Genomic DNA, 19,545 nt, shown 5'->3' with positions numbered 1-19,545 from the left:
CTGAGGAGGAGCAGACCCTTCCTTTTCCTACAGGATTGCCACTTCGGGAGGACTGCAGCCACCATTCTACCAGACCACCACCACCACCCTGACTAACAGGGTGCCAGGTTGTATCTTAACTCTGTCAGTTTAACCCAGTGTTATCCGCTTCTATTGGTTTTTTTTTGTTTTTCTTTCCCCCTCCTTTTATTTCCCTATTAAATTGTTATTCTGACTTGGTGTCTCCCACTAGTTTGTTTTCAAACTAGTACATAATTTGGCGCCCAACGTGGGGCTGGCTGCTGAGAAAAGTCAGAATTACAATTTCGTATTGTAGAAGCCACCTACTCACTATGATGTTCAACATTCTTACATGGGTCTTGTACCTGGCTCTCTATATTTTTCCGCACATGGGGAGCTATCTGCCGATTGCAATGCTCCTGTGTAGACCAGGGTATGGTATAAAATTTGCTTTATTAGTCTATTATGCCTACTGCATGATAACCTCCGAGACAATGAACATAATTCGGAATATATACTCAACTTTATCTGCTTGTCCTACTTTAGGCTGCTACATCTGGGGCTTCAACAATCATACCCAGCCCCTGGGGGGAGGATTAAAGAATGCTTTTTTCCAGCCTTTCAGACCGGACACAGCAGTTTTTGAAAATATTGAGTTCCCTGTGGATGTTAAGGATGGCATAATCTTCTTGTCAGTTCTCTTCTCTTTTTTCTCTATGACCTGCACTGTGTACACCATGCTTAGGATCAGAGCTATGGCACAGCATCCCCAGGATGAGAGGAAAAAAAAGAGCTGAGCAACAAGCACCATGTCTACACAGATTGTCGCAAAGAAGAAAGGAACCAAAAGCATAGTGACAGCATCCATCCCTACGCAGACTGACGCAGAGGAGAAAGAACCCAGACGCAAGACTGCAGCATCCATGTCTACGCAGACTGACGCAGAGGAGAAAGAACCCAGACACAAGACCACAGCGTCCATGTCCACGCAGACTGACGCAGAGGAGAAAGAACCCAGACGCAAGACTGCAGCGTCTATGTCCACGCAGACTGACGCAGAGGAGGAAAAAACCAAAGGCGCTGTCAGCATCTCCACACAAACTGTTACTGAACCAGAACAGCCTAAACCGATTGCAGTTGCCCCCGTTCAGAAGAAGAAATCAAAAAGCAAATCAGTCCGCATAGTGACTGATGAGGATGCAGCAGGACCTTCGCACCCAGAAGAAGAGGCAGAGCCAGAGATCATCACTCGGTCGCTATCCCTGGGTGAGCTGCGAGACCTGCGGAGGGAATTCACCCGCCAGACAAACGAGTCTATCCTGACCTGGCTGCTCCGCATCTGGGACGCTGCAGCCAATGACACCATTCTGGACGGAAGTGAGGCCAGGCAACTGGGATCTCTGTCCCGGGATGTGGTCATTGACCAGGGGATCGGGAGAACCCAAGAAACTCTCAGCCTCTGGCGGCGACTGCTTACAAGTGTAAGGGACAGGTACCTTTGTAAAGAAGACCTCCAGGTGCACCAAGGAAAATGGAGCACAATGGAACAAGGTATCCGGTGCCTGAGGGAATTGACTGTGCTGGAGATCATTTTCTCAGAAGACGAGAGGTTTCCTAAGAGCCCAGATGGTGTCCAGTGCACGTCACAGATGTGGTTGAGGTTTGCACGCCTTGGACCAGAGATATACTCCCGTTACCTGGCAACGCTGCAATGGAGGGAAGGCGAGGACAGGGTGGGCGTCTTGGTGAACAAACTGAGGATTTACGAGGACACGGTCACAGCCCCGTTTCGCACCCATGTCTCATCCGTGGAAACAAGTCTTTTGGCTGAGCAAGTCCGGAGCTTGATTGAGGAAGGCCATCAGAAATTGAAAAAGGAACTTAAGGAAGACATTTACCAGATCTCACCAGAACCAACAAGAGTCTCTGCCATTAGGAGCCGGCGTCCCCCAACCAGGGAGAGAGGATACACCCCATGAGGTAACCTCTGGTTTTTCCTTCAGGAACATGGAGAAGACATGAGTAAGTGGCATGGAAAACCCACCTCCTCCTTAGCAGCTCGGGTACATGAACTAAAAAGAGGGACAACTACCACAAGAAGCACATCTAGAGTCAACACTGCTCCGGTCTCTTGCACACAGAACTCCAGACGGTACCGGAATGATAATATGACCGATCCTCTTGAAGGGACCTCAGGAACGTATTCACCGGAAGGGAGCAACATGCACCATGACCAGGAATAGAGGGGCCCTGCCTCTAGCCAGGTAGAGGAAAGGGATAATCAGGTCTTTTGGACTGTGTGGGTCCGATGGCCTGGCACATCTGACCCGCAAAAATACACGGCTTTGGTTGACACCGGTGCTCAATGTACTCTGATGCCATCAAGGTATGTGGGAGCAGAACCCATTTCTATTTCTGGAGTGACAGGAGGATCCCAGCAGCTGACTGTACTGGAAGCTGAAGTGAGTTTAACTGGGAACGAGTGGCAGAAACACCCCATCGTGACGGGCCCGGAGGCCCCGTGCATTCTCGGCATAGACTATCTCAGAAATGGGTATTTCAAGGACCCAAAAGGACATCGTTGGGCTTTTGGGATAGCTGCTGTGGAGACAGAAGATATCAGACAACTGAGTACATTGCCTGGCCTCTCAGATGACCCCTCTGCTGTGGGACTGCTGAGAGTTGAAGAACAACAGGTGCCAATCGCCACAGCAACAGTGCACTGTCGGCAATACCGCACCGACAGAGACTCTGTGGTTCCCATCCATGAGATGATTCGCAAACTGGAGAGCCAAGGGGTGGTCAGCAAGGCCCATTCACCTTTCAACAGCCCTATATGGCCAGTGCGTAAGTCCAGTGGAGAATGGAGGCTGACGGTGGACTACCGTGGCCTGAATGAGGTCACACCACCATTGAGCGCCGCTGTGCCGGACATGTTGGAACTTCAGTACGAGCTGGAGTCCAAAGCAGCGAAGTGGTACTCCACTATTGACATTGCCAATGCCTTCTTCTCCATTCCTTTGGCAGCAGAATGCAGGCCTCAGTTTGCTTTTACCTGGAAGGGTGTGCAATACACCTGGAATCGACTGCCCCAGGGGTGGAAGCACAGTCCCACCATTTGCCATGGACTGATCCAGACTGCATTGGAAAAGGGTGAGGCTCCAGAACATCTGCAATACATCGATGACATCATTGTGTGGGGAAACACAGCAAAGGAAGTGTTTGAGAAAGGAGAGAAAATCATCCAGATTCTCCTGGAAGCTGGCTTTGCCATCAAAAGGAGCAAAGTCAAGGGACCTGCTCAAGAGATCCAGTTCCTTGGAGTAAAGTGGCAAGATGGACGACGTCAGATTCCCACCGAGGTCATCAATAAGATCACTGCGATGTCTCCACCGACCAACAAGAAGGAAACACAAGCTTTCCTAGGCGCTATAGGTTTCTGGAGGATGCACATTCCCGAGTACAGCCAGATCGTGAGCCCTCTCTACCTGGTTACCCGCAAGAAGAATGATTTCCACTGGGGCCCTGAACAGCAGCAAGCCTTCACCCAGATCAAGCAGGAAATCGCTCATGCGGTAGCCCTTGGCCCAGTCAGAACAGGACCAGAGTTGAGGAACGTGCTCTACTCTGCAGCCGGGAACAATGGTCTGTCCTGGAGCCTCTGGCAGAAGGTGCCTGGTGAGACTCGTGGCCGACCACTGGGATTCTGGAGCCGAAGCTACAGAGGGTCTGAAGCCAACTACACTCCCACAGAGAAGGAAATCTTGGCAGCCTATGAAGGAGTCCAAGCTGCCTCTGAGGTAATTGGCACTGAAGCACAGTTGCTTCTGGCACCCCGACTACCGGTGCTGGGTTGGATGTTCAAGGGAAAGGTTCCTTCCACGCATCACGCCACCGACACCACATGGAGCAAATGGATCGCCCTCATCACACAGCGTGCCCGTATTGGAAACCCGAATCGCCCTGGGATTCTAGAAATTATAACAAACTGGCCTGAAGGTGAGACTTTTGGATTATCTTCTGAAGAAGAGGAAGAGCAAGTGACTCGTGCTGAGGAAGCCCCACCATATAATGAGCTACCGGAGAGTGAAAGACGTTATGCCCTCTTCACTGATGGTTCCTGCCGAATTGTAGGCGCTAGCCGAAAGTGGAAAGCTGCAGTATGGAGCCCCACACGACGAGTTGCACAAGCTACCGAGGGACAAGGTGGATCAAGTCAGGTTGCAGAGCTTAAAGCCGTCCAGCTGGCTTTGGATATTGCTGAACGAGAGAAGTGGCCGAGGCTCTATCTCTACACCGACTCGTGGATGGTAGCTAATGCTCTGTGGGGATGGCTGGATCGCTGGAGAAAGGCCAACTGGCAGCGCAGAGGGAAACCCATCTGGGCCGCTGAGATTTGGCAGGACATCGCCGCCCGAGTAGAGAAGCTGACCATGAAGGTTCGACACGTGGATGCGCACGTACCGAAGAGTCGGGCTAATGAAGAGCATCGCAACAACGAGCAGGTGGACCGAGCTGCTAAGGTGAAAGTATCTCAGGTGGATCTGGACTGGCAGCACAAGGGACAATTATTCCTAGCTCGTTGGGCCCATGATGCCTCTGGTCATCAGGGGAGAGATGCAACATACCGATGGGCCCGTGACCGAGGGGTGGACCTTTCCATGTACAGCATCTCACAGGTCATCCACAGTTGTGAGACCTGTGCTGCAATCAAACAGGCCAAGCGGGTGAAGCCTCTGTGGTACGGTGGACGATGGTCAAAGTACAGGTATGGGGAAGCCTGGCAGGTTGATTACATTACCCTTCCCCAAACCCGCCAAGGCAAGCGCTACGTGTTGACCATGGTTGAAGCGACAACTGGATGGCTGGAGACCTACCCTGTGCCCCATGCTACAGCCCGGAACACCATCCTGGGCCTGGAAAAGCAAGTCCTGTGGAGACATGGCACCCCTGACAGGATCGAGTCGGACAACGGGACTCATTTTAAGAACAGCCTCATCAACACCTGGGCCAGAGAACACGGTATTGAATGGATATATCATATTCCTTATCATGCACCAGCTGCCGGAAAAGTTGAACGCTGCAATGGACTACTTAAAACCACCCTAAAGGCACTTGGTGGGGGTACCTTCAAAAATTGGGAAGTGAACTTAGCAAAGGCCACCTGGATGGTCAATACCCGAGGGTCCATCAATCGAGCTGGTCCCGCCGAGTCTGAACCCTTGCACACAGTGGATGGAGATAGAGTCCCTGCGGTACACCTGAGGGGTATTTTAGGAAAGACTGTTTGGATCAATCCCACCTCAGGCAAAGGCAAACCCATCCGTGGGATTGTCTTTGCTCAAGGACCTGGTTGCACTTGGTGGGTAATGCAAAAAGATGGGGAAACCCATTGTGTACCACAAGGAGACCTAATCTTAGGTGAGAACGGTGCGTAGGGTTTCATTGTATATATATATATATATATATATATATATGTATATATGTATGTGTGTGTAGAGTTTAAAGAAGGTATTGATTTGGGATGATGTAGATGGTAATAGAATAAGGGGTGTATAATGTCCTGGGTTGCAGTGTATTCTATTACCATCCCCATCAGCCGTTGAAATCAGGTGGGGCAGTGTTTCCTTGCCTCCTCCCCCCAGGCTATCCTGCTGTTAATGGCCCATCATTGTCCTGCCGCATGACTCAGAGATAACTCCCTCTGGACTATCATCTGTTAATGGGCCCAATCAACACCTGGCCTCATGACTCATTACCCCATTGTGAGATGCTCCACCCAGAGGGAGGAACCAAGCATCCCAGTGTGGATATAAGCTGAGGCTGAACGCCAGAGAGGGAACCTTTCCACTGGATTTCCAGAGGACAGGAGCTACACAGTCACCATTGGACCTTCTGAGGAGGAGCAGACCCTTCCTTTTCCTACAGGATTGCCACTTCGGGAGGACTGCAGCCACCATTCTACCAGACCACCACCACCACCCTGACTAACAGGGTGCCAGGTTGTATCTTAACTCTGTCAGTTTAACCCAGTGTTATCCGCTTCTATTGGTTTTTTTTTGTTTTTCTTTCCCCCTCCTTTTATTTCCCTATTAAATTGTTATTCTGACTTGGTGTCTCCCACTAGTTTGTTTTCAAACTAGTACAAAGAGGAAACTAGAATTTGGATGGGGGATGTTTTATTAGTCCCTGGGGCAGGTAGCAATTTATTAGGGAGGGATTTACAGGTGGAGTTGGGAATAGGAGTGTTACAGTGGGGATTCTGTAACACAATGTATCAAACAAGGAGGGCCGAGGAAAAGAAATATATATGGACAGATTTTTGATAGATGTTTCAGAGATGTTTATTTCTCCAGCCGCATGGCCGGGATCTGCCGAGGAACTCTTACAGGACCCTAGGGTCCTTGCCCACGCAGGGGAACACAAAACAACCAGTGGGGAACGAGGCTGACCAGGGGCTCGGGAAACCCCGTCTCTCCCCCCCAGGGCCCCTCTCCCAGGGCTACATGGCAGGGGGAGGGACCCTGACATTTCACCCATTTATTTTTAACAAAAAGAGATTTAAAACTTAACATTGAAAACAACTGCATAAACATAGCAAGAACAGTTTTAAAACAAAACAAGCCACCCTCCTGAGTCTTCAAATGTCCAAACAGATTCTCTGGAACATCTTAAGGCTGACAGAAGGGAGACAGAACTCTCTGAGCATGCTTTGTGAGGAAACTGAGGCAGGAGAGGATTTAATTTCTTCCCTCCCCCTTTTCATCCCCCACTCGGCATTGGAAAGGGATTTTTGGGGAAACAATCGGCAAAGGCATGGTTTTATGAGGGAAACCATGGGTGGAAAAATGGATTGGGAATACACTGGGGGTAATAGGATATAGGGTAAAAGGGAAAGGTGGGATTAGGAAAGGGAGACTGTAGGGGGGGCCTACAATGGAGATATTGTCTAACATGACTACGGTTTTTAGCATATATACTGCCTTTTACAGGAACACCATCAGGCCCAATGACCTGCGCTGCCTGCAACCCTTTTCTACCTTGTACAGTTTTGAATTCCAACACCTCTCCATCTCCCAAGCTTGGGATGCATTTTTCAGGGTTATTCTTTTTAATAGCAGTTCTATGAATGAATATGTCTTGCTGGTTGTCACATCTCATTATAAAACCATAATTTTGTTTAACATTACACCATTTTACTATTCCTAAAACCTTAGCTACAGTGATCTTTCCCTTTTTCCAAATGGCTGCTGTTTTCTGTCTCGCTGCGTTTTTGCTTTCTCTTTCGCTTTTGGGGCTGCCCGTGTTGGAATTGTCGGGGCTGCTAGTGCCTGCGCGGTCTTCCCGGGGTCGCATTTGGGGAGGCGCAGGCCAGGCCGGGCCGCGCCGCTCAGTTTTCCGTGTGTCTCCTCCTCTGATCGCAGCTTTGCTGCCGCTGACAGGTGCTGCACCCACGTCTCGACCGAGCCCCTGAGCGATGACTCCCCCGCGCCCTGCTCCAGTGAGCGTTTCGGCTAGGTGCGGCTCCGCTCCACCGCCACCGCAGCCAGCCACCGCCAGCGCCCCGCCCCTCTTGGTCAGGCATTCATGGGGCTCGCTCCACCACATGCTGCGCGGGGCCGGGCAGACACCGCTGGGTCGTGCGACTCCCACTGCGCCTCGCTCCGCCGCTGACACTGCAGCTCATGTCGCTCCGCCCACACGCGGGAACTGCCTTGCTGCTGCTCGCAGAGCGCTCAGTCCACGTGGCCTGGGTCACACGGTCCCTGAGCCAGGCTTCCCTTCACCAGGACACAGCTGACATTGCTCAACAGTCTCGGTAATTAAATAAAATTCACGAAAATATTCTTCCATCGGCATATATTTTGACTCAAAAATTAACTGTGTCCAAACAGTCTTCCAAAAGTCTTTGGTAAGAATTAAATCCCAAGAAACATAGAAAAAGTTTTTAAACAACCATGCCAGGAAGTGTTTCAGTTCCTTTTGAGCTTGAATTAAGCTAAAATTTATAAATTGTTGTTCAAGAATCTTTTCAAGTTTAAGATGAATGTCCATATACAGCTCTGAGAGCCAAGAGTCTTTCCACAGTTCCTCCATAGTTTAGATATGGAATAGCAAAACAAAAACAAGAAGAGGAATCCAAAGTTTCTTTATTCACAAATCAGTAGCTTAGGGATCGGGGATCGTTCTGCCCACATTCTCCCACCATTGTGACAGTGAGGATTCTGTAACACGATGTATCAAACAAGGAGGCCGTGGAAAAGAAATATATATGGACAGATTCTTGATAGATGTTTCAGAACTGTTTATTTCTCCAGCCGCATGGCCGGGATCTGCCGAGGAACTCTTACAGTCACGGGACCCTAGGGTCCTTGCCCACGCAGGGGAACACAAAACAACCAATGGGGAATGAGAATGAAAAATTGGAGACTCCAAAATTCAGTGAAACTGAGGAGAAAGAATTAAGTAAGATAGGGGGAAAGCCAGATGAATGTGGAAAATGGAAACTTCCTGAGGGAAGGCAGTTACTTAATAAATCACTCAGCACAAAAATATTAGAAAGCATGCGTCAGAAAACTCGTTGGGGTACTAAGGCTTTGTGTGATCACTTTCTAAGGAATTATGGGTGAATTGGAATTTATGGGTTGGCTAAACAAATAACTGAATGATGTATGGTTTGCCAAAAAGTAAATAAAAAGGTGATAAGAAAAACAACGCCAGGAGGTTGTAAGTTAGGTCTCCGACCATTTCAATGCATCCAAGTGGACTTTACTGAACTCCCCCAAGTGCAGAGGTGGAAATTCTTGTAAGTAATAACAGACCATCTTACCTGTTCCCACTGTCAGAGCCACAGCCAATGTAGTATGTAAAACCCTCTTAGAACAAATTATTCCTAGGTATGGAATGATTAATAGGATAGACTCAGATAGAGGGACACACTTTACATCAAAATTTCTGCAGCAACTAACTCAAACCTTGGGAATAAAATGGGACCTACATACCCCATGTGCAGCGGGTTTGGTTTGTAATCGGGCAGAAACACCAATTCAGTGTAGAGGTTTGGTCCAAAATTCTCATTTCTGTTTACCTTCTGTGAGATAAGAATTAGGAGAAATGCAAAGCAGGCACCAAACTTGAAAGAATATATAGAAGTTTATTAACAGACCTAAAAGAAGGAAAAAAAAATTATACCACAGCTTCAGAATTCTCCTCCTCCCCCCACCTTTCTCCCTTCTCCCACTGACAATGTAAAAAGACAACCCTTGAGATGTTCAGTCTGTTTACCACTTCCATAATAGCCTTGTTCAGTCGATTCAGGAATAGGAGTCTCTCTTGTCCATGCTATGAACACATTATCACAATGAGCCAGCAGCTCAGGTTGGTTCTCTGCTCGCATGTGAGTCCCTTCCCACGACTTGCAGCTTTTCCCACAACTGCTTTCGAGGGTCCACTCTTGAATTACTGGGGTACAATTTTAAGGTTGAGCCATTCAGAAACAAAAGTTCTCTTCACCCATCTCTGGGAGCATTTTATCTCTAGGAACAGAGGCCCTCCTCCTTCCTTAGGAGCAAAAGGGTCGTCCTCATCTTCATCTTTAGGACTATCTCTGGGAGCATCTCTAGGAACTGAGGTTTTCTCCTTTCCCATTTGGAGCAAAAGTCCTCATCGCTTCCATCTCTCCCTGTTCAAACTTCTCATGAAATTACAGCTGCGTCAGCATCTGCCTATCTCAGCGCAGGTGCTTTTGCTCACAAGTACAAGTTGAATGCTCCACCCCCCATGCTTTCATGAAATTACAACAGGTACTCTGATACATCATAGCTTTACAACAGAATTTCAGCTTTAAGCATCTCCTCTTTCTCTTCCCTCAGGTTTTCAGCTCTTCACAGCACTAAAAGGGTTAATCTCACCTAGGCCTTGAAGCTGGAGTGTTGCTTATCGCTGTTGGTCAAATGATCTTGGACAGCCGTGCAGCTTCAGCTGAATCTTGGCTGCACTGGAGAGGGGGAGTCGAGCCGCTCCGGCTGCCCACAGCCCTGCTGGGGGGGGCGGGAAATCTGTGGGTGGAACAGGGCCCATCTGCTCCAGGATGGCCATGGCCCAGCCCAGCCTGGCCCGAGCAGGGCCTGGGCCAGGCCCGCTGTCCCCCGCACGGGGCCCGCAGCCACCTCTCCCAGCACCGGAAACGAGACAGAGTTTTGGAGGGGGTTAGTCTGTTCTTAAGTGTGGATAACAGAGGCGGTCACAACTTTTGGTGGCTTAAAGAATTGTCCATATTCACACTGGCCAGCTCATAAGTTCTGTCAGGTCATAGAGGAAGCTGTAAGCACCCCTTTGCAAGAATATCACTTCTGGGACTATGCTAGCTAACCCATGACACCATGGCACCCACAGAGTTCAGGACGAGTAGAGAGGATGAACAAACTTTAAAGAGAACCTTAACTAAATTAATAATTGAAGCTCAAATGTCACACGTAAAATGCCTACCTCTGGCTTTATTGAGGGTTCGGACACAACCCAGGTCAGACCTGGGAGTGTCACCTTACGAAATGATGTTTGGGTCACCCTTTCTGACCACCCAACATGAAACTGCTACCTATGAATTAGGGGAAATGAGTGTTAAAGAATATGTCGACACAATTGTAAGGACCCTTGAAGATTTTCGGTTAAAAGGGATAATCCCTCAAACCACACCTTTAGACTTTAAAACCCATAACATCCTTCCAGGGGAGTGGGTACTAGTAAAAATGTGGAAAGAGCAATCTTTAGCTCCACAAGGGGAAGGTCCTTTTCAGGTGCTACTGACGACTGAGGCAGCAATCCGGACCAAGGAGCAAGGGTGGATCCACACCAGCAGAATCAAAGGACCCGTGGAAGAACCTAAGCAGTGGACTATAACATCTATGCCTGGTGATACCAAGTTAACTCTACAGAGGCAACTGGGGGTTAATGCGCTGGGAAAACCCAAATGATCCAAGGGATGCACGAAGAATCACACCTGCTTGGGAAATAAGGCCAAGCTTATATCAGTGGTTTCAAGTGTTGCCTGGACAAGTCCTGAGACACCTCCGATACCCTCCTTGGGGAGGAATACTTCCACTCCAAACAGGAGGATCAGGACTATTTCGGGCTGAGGGTTCTCATATTCTGGCCTTAGCCTGTGACTTATTTAAAAAGGAGGGGGAATTGCTACCTCCAACAGTGCCATAGCACATACCCTGTCTGATTCATCCTAATACTGGACATGCTAGCTGGGTTAAATGTAAATGTCTAGACTGTAAAAATATTGGTATTGTACTTCACAGAAACGACACTCTCATTGCATGAAGTGTCGAATGCCAAATCTATTCCCCATCCAGGTAGAGCAAAGAACAGCTGAAATAGTAACCTTGCTTGGTGGATGGGAATTACTAGTGCCTGTTGAATGGGAGATACCTGAGGAACAGTGGGAAGTTACAATTAAGAAGTGTCAAAAGCAATTTGCCTGGAAATTAGCAAAGAGGAAGTGATGAGGAAATAGAGGGCAAGACAGAATTGACCACTGTACTTGCCACCAAGGGGATCATATACCCCTGCTGTGGGTAGCAACCCCACAGGCATGGGAGGTGGAGGTATAAGCCATATCAGACCTCTGTTATTCCTTTATCTGTCACTCCTCTTTTGTCTCTTCCCTCTGGGGATACCGACAAAGCCATGCCATAGGTGTTACCGAAAGCTGTATATGGAAAAACACCAAGGTTCCTTTTTCATTGCACATACCCATGTCAACAGTCACTGTTATAACCCATCCAAAGTAGAAAACTGTATGCAAAATAGGAAAAAGTACCATATTGCAGAAAACCTAAGAACGAGTGGTAGCAGGTTGGGAAGTAAATGTCCAAAAGGAGAAAGATGGATTTGTTTCACGTATATTGTTGGGAGTAAAGTCTCAGGCTTAGTAAAAGAACAACTGGTAAACAAGAAGGCAAAGCTAGCACAGCAATCTAACTCAATATCAACCCCAATTCAAGACATGTATGTGAAACTCAAACAACAAATAGAAAATGAAAAGGATATCTCAAAATTTGGAAAAAATCTGTTTGTGGAATTAGGGGAAAGGATCGGTAAAGAGCTTAATGTAACCAACTGTTGGGTCTGTGGAGGGCCTCTGATGACAGAGGAATGGCCATGGAAAGGCAGTAGCTTAAGCCAAATAGAACTCCTTAAGTGGAATCAGACAAGGATAAGGGGAGAAAACAGACCAGAAGGGTGGGTACTGAGTTCAACAGTGATAGGAGAGGAGTGTCTTTGGCGTGCCGGGAACAATTTCCTCAGCGAAGTAGGAAATACTCCCTGTAAGAGATATAAAGTCAGAATGGAACTTTTACATGGTGGGTCCCTGAGAAACCAGCTCTGTATTGGACTCAGGAAAAAACAAAGGAAAATAATTGTAAGTACAATAATAAGGTCAAACTCTTTCAATGCAATGATACAAACAAAAAATCCTTATTTTGGGATCCCAGACATTTCAGAATTTTGGGAAAATACAAGTCAACAAAAAGTTGACTACTGGAGGGCACCAGATGGCCTATTTTGGATATGTGGAAAAAGGGCATATGCAAAGCTCCCCTCTCCGTGGGAAGGGAGTTGTACCCTGGGAATCATACACCCAGGATTCTTTCTTTTACCTGAGCCAGACGGAGATCAACTAGGAATACCCATGTATGAGGATCTAAAAAGAAATAAAAGAGAATTGATTGGAGGATCTCAAAAATGGAGAGACGAGGAATGGCCCTCTGAGTGCATAATTGAAACGTATGGGCCAGCCACCTGGGCACAAGATGGGAGTTGGGGGTATCGAACCCCAATTTACATGCTGAATCAGATTATAAGATTCCAAGCAGTTGTAGAAATAATAACAAACCAAACTGGTCAGGCATTGGAATTACTAGCTAGCCAACAAAGCCAAACAAGAGCTGTGGTGTATCAGAATAGGTTGGCTTTAGACTATCTATTGGCTGAAGAAGGAGGTGTTTGTGGAAAATTTAATACATCAGACTGTTGTTTGAAGATAGATGACCATGGGGACGCCATCCTAGATATAGCCAAAAATATCAGGAAAATAGCCCATGTACGGGTCCAAAAGTGGGAATCCGCACTAAAACTTAGCTGGTGGGATAATATATTGGGAATAGAATGGTGGAAGAAGCTAGGTTTCTTCCTTTTATGTGCCACCGCAAGCTTGATATTTCTCCCTTGCCTGATCCCCTGTTTCATTCGATTAATATCTACTGTGGTCCAAGGCATGCAAATAGTACCAAGGCCTGTGGAACCAAAATTGGCTATATCTGGAACGGCACAAAAGATCATGGTGTTGAAGAAGCAAAATGATATCAAAGACCCCTTTGAAGAAGCCAGATTGATTTGTGAAAAAAAAATGAGCAAATAATAAAGGCTAGAAAACAAGGTATACTGCTCAAGCCAAATGATCTGTAAAAAAAGGAAAAGTGAGGTATTGTTATGAATGTATTGTGCTGTTGGCTTTTAGCATGTTACATAATTGTTATGAATGGTTATGTTGGTTTTTTTTTCATGTTCCTTAATGTTAGAAAAACTTTACCTAGGTTCTGTAATGTAATACATGATATAGAATGTCTATTGTTTATGTAGTCAATTTAGAAAAGATAGGCAGAGAAAGCCTTCACATTCCTGGAGTATCTTATCAGAGAAGAAGAAGACCCAGAACCAGAGAGAATAATTTATGGAGGGAACAGAGACAGAATGGAGCCAAGGAGGAAGATAAGGCTGATGGGATGATACACAGAAACTCCAAAGAATTTATGAATCATGCATGATTGTGATGAATATGCAATAAGAGATGTACTTTTAAAGATGATCTTTTGGATGTAGAGGTGTGCCTTTGGATCTCTGCCAAAGCACCCAGCTGTAACACCCTTTTTGCTATTGTCTCCTAATTGTCCCTTTTATTAAACTTTCCTTAAAATTTTACTAAGAGTGAACCTCGTTTTTCACAAGCTTTACATGCTATAACTGGATGCTATGCTAGGCACTGATGCAATACAAGCAGTAGCAACAACAATAAGCAACTTTGAGTGATCTGTAATACTCTTTTTTTTTTTCAAAGTGCTTTATTTTTGTGTTCATGAATATCATTCCTTGAGAAGTACTACAAAGCATAGGAAAGGATGGACACTGAGTTTATGAAGCTGGAACATAAAACCAGTAATGCATTGCCAAAAATAATCTTCAATCCTTTTAGGTAAATGTCAGTTAAAGACAGCATCTGTTAAAACTGAGAACGGCAACTATTAATACCACATCATTACAGCCCAGCCCCTGCAGTTACCAAAAGAACTTCCTGGGAGCTGATCAGCATTATTTCTCTTAGATCAGATGGGAATGTCCTTGAAGCAAATATACCATTGTAGAAAACAATTAAGGAAAAGGGCAAAGGGAAAGAATGAATGGCTTGTGTAATTCAGATAAAACACTCTAAGTGATCTTGGGGCTGACTTTAAAGAGTATGCGATGGACTGAGGACTAAATTTTCAGTTCTAACCTCTTCTCTGGTAGAAGTGCTGGGAGAAGCATGAGGTAGTCCAGTGCTTGGACTTTAGCAGAAAGAACGGGAAAATAGATATGACATGAGGGTAACTTCTCAAATCAACTGAGGCATGATTTACCAGCTATTCATAATTCTGTGTCTCAGAGAATCTTAAAGCTGAATAACTCAGTCTAGACTGAAAAAAAAAATCAACAATTCAAAGAGCCATAGGATCGTGCCTTGAAATCATATACCGAACATATGCCATCCTCCTTGAAAAAATAGGAATATGGAATGTGGAAAACTTTTTGCCAGTTGGTATTCAACAGCTCAGAAGAAGAAAATTGGAGCAAGCAGAGCAGAATAATAATACTACTAAGCTAATGCAAACTTGTAATAGTAAGCAAAAAACTAACAACACACAAATTGGATTCTACTACTTCAGAGAGAAAAGAATATGATTCATGCCAGTGAGTATAGGGGAAGTAGATGCCTTAAGGAACCTAGAAATGAAACAACACACACTTTTGAGATAATATTAGTATAGGAGGTAATATAAAGGTTGATCTTTATTGGAGGCCTTCAGGGTCAGATATGGAAAATGTCCGCAAAATGCCCACCCCTCCATGGGGTGAATACAGTTTTATAAGTTTAGTAAATTAGCATAATTGACAAAAAACACCAACTAGATACATAAGAGGTGAGGCAATTTCCCCCAGTTCAAGCCCCTTCTAAATCCTCCCCCCTCAGATGGGACTAAACTGCTGATGAAAATGTGTCTCAAAGAGCTGGTTTTGGCCTTGGTTCCCAGAAAGAACCAAGATAGGATAGGGGGCCTTGGAATGTGTTTTGTCTTTCTGCCTAGGGAAAAGGTAGGGAAAACTAGCTATGAAGAATAGGCTACAGAACTAAAAATATATGTGTAAAGAATACAGAAAATATATAAAAGAAAAAAGGCAAAAAATAATTAAGCATCACCTTTATATTAATCTAATTTTATTCTGTTAGAGATGAGTGAAATATCTCAGCAAACTGCCAGTGGAGAATTGTTCCGGTTTGGCCAAATTTAGAGACATATCCTCTGAGGGAAGGCACAACCACCCCTCCCCTACCAGGTTGGGGAAAAAAAATAAATTTTCTTCAAAGAAAAGTGAAGGAGATAAAACTATTTATTTAACAAACACACGGGAAAAGGAAAATAATGCTAAATAATAAAATCTCTAGCTGTGGAGAAAAACCTGGGAAAGTGTTAGAGTCCTCCCTTTGGTCACCTCGGAGCTGGGGCTTGGAAAAAGTCCTCCCGATGTGTTCTAATATTGCAGCAGTCCAGTGGAAAAGGGAGAAAATCCGAAATTCCAGGGAAGGAAAAAAAAATTCAACTCTCAGTCTCTCTCCGGAGAAAAAGAAGCTGAACCACTAGCCAAAAGCTGACTCCGAAAAAAAACCCATCAAGCCGGGTGCTTCCTCCCTCCCCTGCCGCAGCTGGAAAAAAAACTATCTCTGTGTGACCTTGAACAAGCTGCAAACGGCTTTGAAAAAGTTTTGCTCAGTTTTTTCTTTCCCCCTCTCAGGCTCAGTTTAAAGGCATAGAAAGGCACAAAAATTAATTTCTGGGCATAGGCAGCGATATGGGATACACATCATAAGGTCACCCAAAGACAAGAATGTAGGGGAATTTTTATTGCACCACTTGAGGCAAATTAAACATGTTTGTGCTTAAATATGTAAAAAATTTAAAAATTAATTAACAATGCATTGGACAGTCCTATCACCATAAGTGGTTCTACAAAGAGTCTGCAAAGGTGCAGCAGGAGCAGATTCCTTATATACACTTGCACCAGCTCCAATCCTGTGAGCATCAGCATGGGGGCTTCAGCTTAGCCTGTGTGCATCCCCTAGGCCAGTTCTGCTGCCCAAAGGTATTATGCATTAGCATTTCAGGATGGCTAAGAGGAGTCAAAGCTTCATGCTGTTTCTTATCACAAGGGGAAACTTCACTCCCTTACAGGGAATAACTCTGTCTCTGGCATTCCTGGTTCCAGACAGTTTAACTCCTTCTGCAGTGGGGCTTTTTGTGCCAGATCAGTCCTTCTTTAGAAGTATTTTTAAAGGAGATCTGAAAGGCCATATGCACAACTACCTGTTCACGGGAAGGGAAGCCCCTCACAGTAATCTACACAGTCATGTGCTTTATTGAAACTCATTGTCCAACTAAGCACACAGAAGGTCCATAGTTGTCCCTCCAGACCTTACACAACGCAATACATTTTCTGAAGAAAACAGTGAAGTTCAGGGGAACACATCCAAGACACCAGGAAAGTTCTTTGTAAGTAAAACCCACCATGGCTAAAGCAAACATGAAGGCAATGGAATTCAGAGACACTGTCTTAGCAACTGTTAACAGGAGAAAATCTGCTAAAAGTTAGGACAGGTGCCGGGGTCCCTTCCCCCTGCCATGTGGTCCTGGGAGAGGGGCCCTGGGAGAGAGACGAGGTTTACCTGCCCCTGGTCAGCCTCATTCCCCATTGGTTGTTTTGTGTTCCCCTGCGCGGGCAAGGACCCTAGGGTCCCATGACTGTAAGAGTTCCTCGGCAGATCCCGGCCATGCGGCTGGAGAAATAAACAGTTCTGAAACATCTATCAAGAATCTGTCCATATATATTTCTTTTCCACGGCCTCCTTGTTTGATACATCGTGTTACAGAATCCTCACTGTCACAATGGTGGGAGAATGTGGGCAGAACGATCCCCGATCCCTAAGCTACTGATTTGTGAATAAAGAAACTTTGGATTCCTCTTCTTGTTTTTGTTTTGCTATTCCATATCTAAACTATGGAGGAACTGTGGAAAGACTCTTGGCTCTCAGAGCTGTATATGGACATTCATCTTAAACTTGAAAAGATTCTTGAACAACAATTTATAAATTTTAGCTTAATTCAAGCTCAAAAGGAACTGAAACACTTCCTGGCATGGTTGTTTAAAAACTTTTTCTATGTTTCTTGGGATTTAATTCTTACCAAAGACTTTTGGAAGACTGTTTGGACACAGTTAATTTTTGAGTCAAAATATATGCCGATGGAAGAATATTTTCGTGAATTTTATTTAATTACCGAGACTGTTGAGCAATGTCAGCTGTGTCCTGGTGAAGGGAAGCCTGGCTCAGGGACCGTGTGACCCAGGCCACGTGGACTGAGCGCTCTGCGAGCAGCAGCAAGGCAGTTCCCGCGTGTGGGCGGAGCGACATGAGCTGCAGTGTCAGCGGCGGAGCGAGGCGCAGTGGGAGTCGCACGACCCAGCGGTGTCTGCCCGGCCCCGCGCAGCATGTGGTGGAGCGAGCCCCATGAATGCCTGACCAAGAGGGGCGGGGCGCTGGCGGTGGCTGGCTGCGGTGGCGGTGGAGCGGAGCCGCACCTAGCCGAAACGCTCACTGGAGCAGGGCGCGGGGGAGTCATCGCTCAGGGGCTCGGTCGAGACGTGGGTGCAGCACCTGTCAGCGGCAGCAAAGCTGCGATCAGAGGAGGAGACACACGGAAAACTGAGCGGCGCGGCCCGGCCTGGCCTGCGCCTCCCCAAATGCGACCCCGGGAAGACCGCGCAGGCACTAGCAGCCCCGACAATTCCAACACGGGCAGCCCCAAAAGCGAAAGAGAAAGCAAAAACGCAGCGAGACAGAAAACAGCAGCCATTTGGAAAAAGGGAAAGATCACTGTAGCTAAGGTTTTAGGAATAGTAAAATGGTGTAATGTTAAACAAAATTATGGTTTTATAATGAGATGTGACAACCAGCAAGACATATTCATTCATAGAACTGCTATTAAAAAGAATAACCCTGAAAAATGCATCCCAAGCTTGGGAGATGGAGAGGTGTTGGAATTCAAAATTGTACAAGGTAGAAAAGGGTTGCAGGCAGCGCAGGTCATTGGGCCTGATGGTGTTCCTGTAAAAGGCAGTATATATGCTAAAAACCGTAGTCATGTTAGACAATATCTCCATTGTAGGCCCCCCCTACAGTCTCCCTTTCCTAATCCCACCTTTCCCTTTTACCCTATATCCTATTACCCCCAGTGTATTCCCAATCCATTTTTCCACCCATGGTTTCCCTCATAAAACCATGCCTTTGCCGATTGTTTCCCCAAAAATCCCTTTCCAATGCCGAGTGGGGGATGAAAAGGGGGAGGGAAGAAATTAAATCCTCTCCTGCCTCAGTTTCCTCACAAAGCATGCTCAGAGAGTTCTGTCTCCCTTCTGTCAGCCTTAAGATGTTCCAGAGAATCTGTTTGGACATTTGAAGACTCAGGAGGGTGGCTTGTTTTGTTTTAAAACTGTTCTTGCTATGTTTATGCAGTTGTTTTCAATGTTAAGTTTTAAATCTCTTTTTGTTAAAAATAAATGGGTGAAATGTCAGGGTCCCTCCCCCTGCCATGTAGCCCTGGGAGAGGGGCCCTGGGGGGGAGAGACGGGGTTTCCCGAGCCCCTGGTCAGCCTCGTTCCCCACTGGTTGTTTTGTGTTCCCCTGCGTGGGCAAGGACCCTAGGGTCCTGTAAGAGTTCCTCGGCAGATCCCGGCCATGCGGCTGGAGAAATAAACATCTCTGAAACATCTATCAAAAATCTGTCCATATATATTTCTTTTCTACGGGCCTCCTGGTTTGGTACACGCGTGTTACAGTATCCGCACTGCAACAGACAGGCAGATGAGACTGAGGAATTATGAATGAAAAAGGATCCATCTAAACTGTAATCTGCATCTCACAGAAACTCATCTAAAGATGGCTTAAATAAAGAATAACATCTTGTATGGACCGCTGAGAAAAAACGGACTCCTAGAAACCTATATATCTAATATACAGATGTCTGATCTTGTACATTTTTGCCCAAACTCATGTTTCTTTTTCTTCTACAGTTAACTTTTTAGTTTTCATCATTTTGTCTCTCTGTTAAAGCTGTGAAACACTGATTTTATGAAAGCAGAGTACTGATATCTGTAAACAACTATGCAAAG

Source organism: Coloeus monedula (assembly GCF_965178545.1).
Source record: "Coloeus monedula genome assembly, chromosome: W".
NCBI lineage: Eukaryota > Metazoa > Chordata > Aves > Passeriformes > Corvidae > Coloeus > Coloeus monedula.
Note: the sequence above shows the minus strand (reverse complement) of the source record.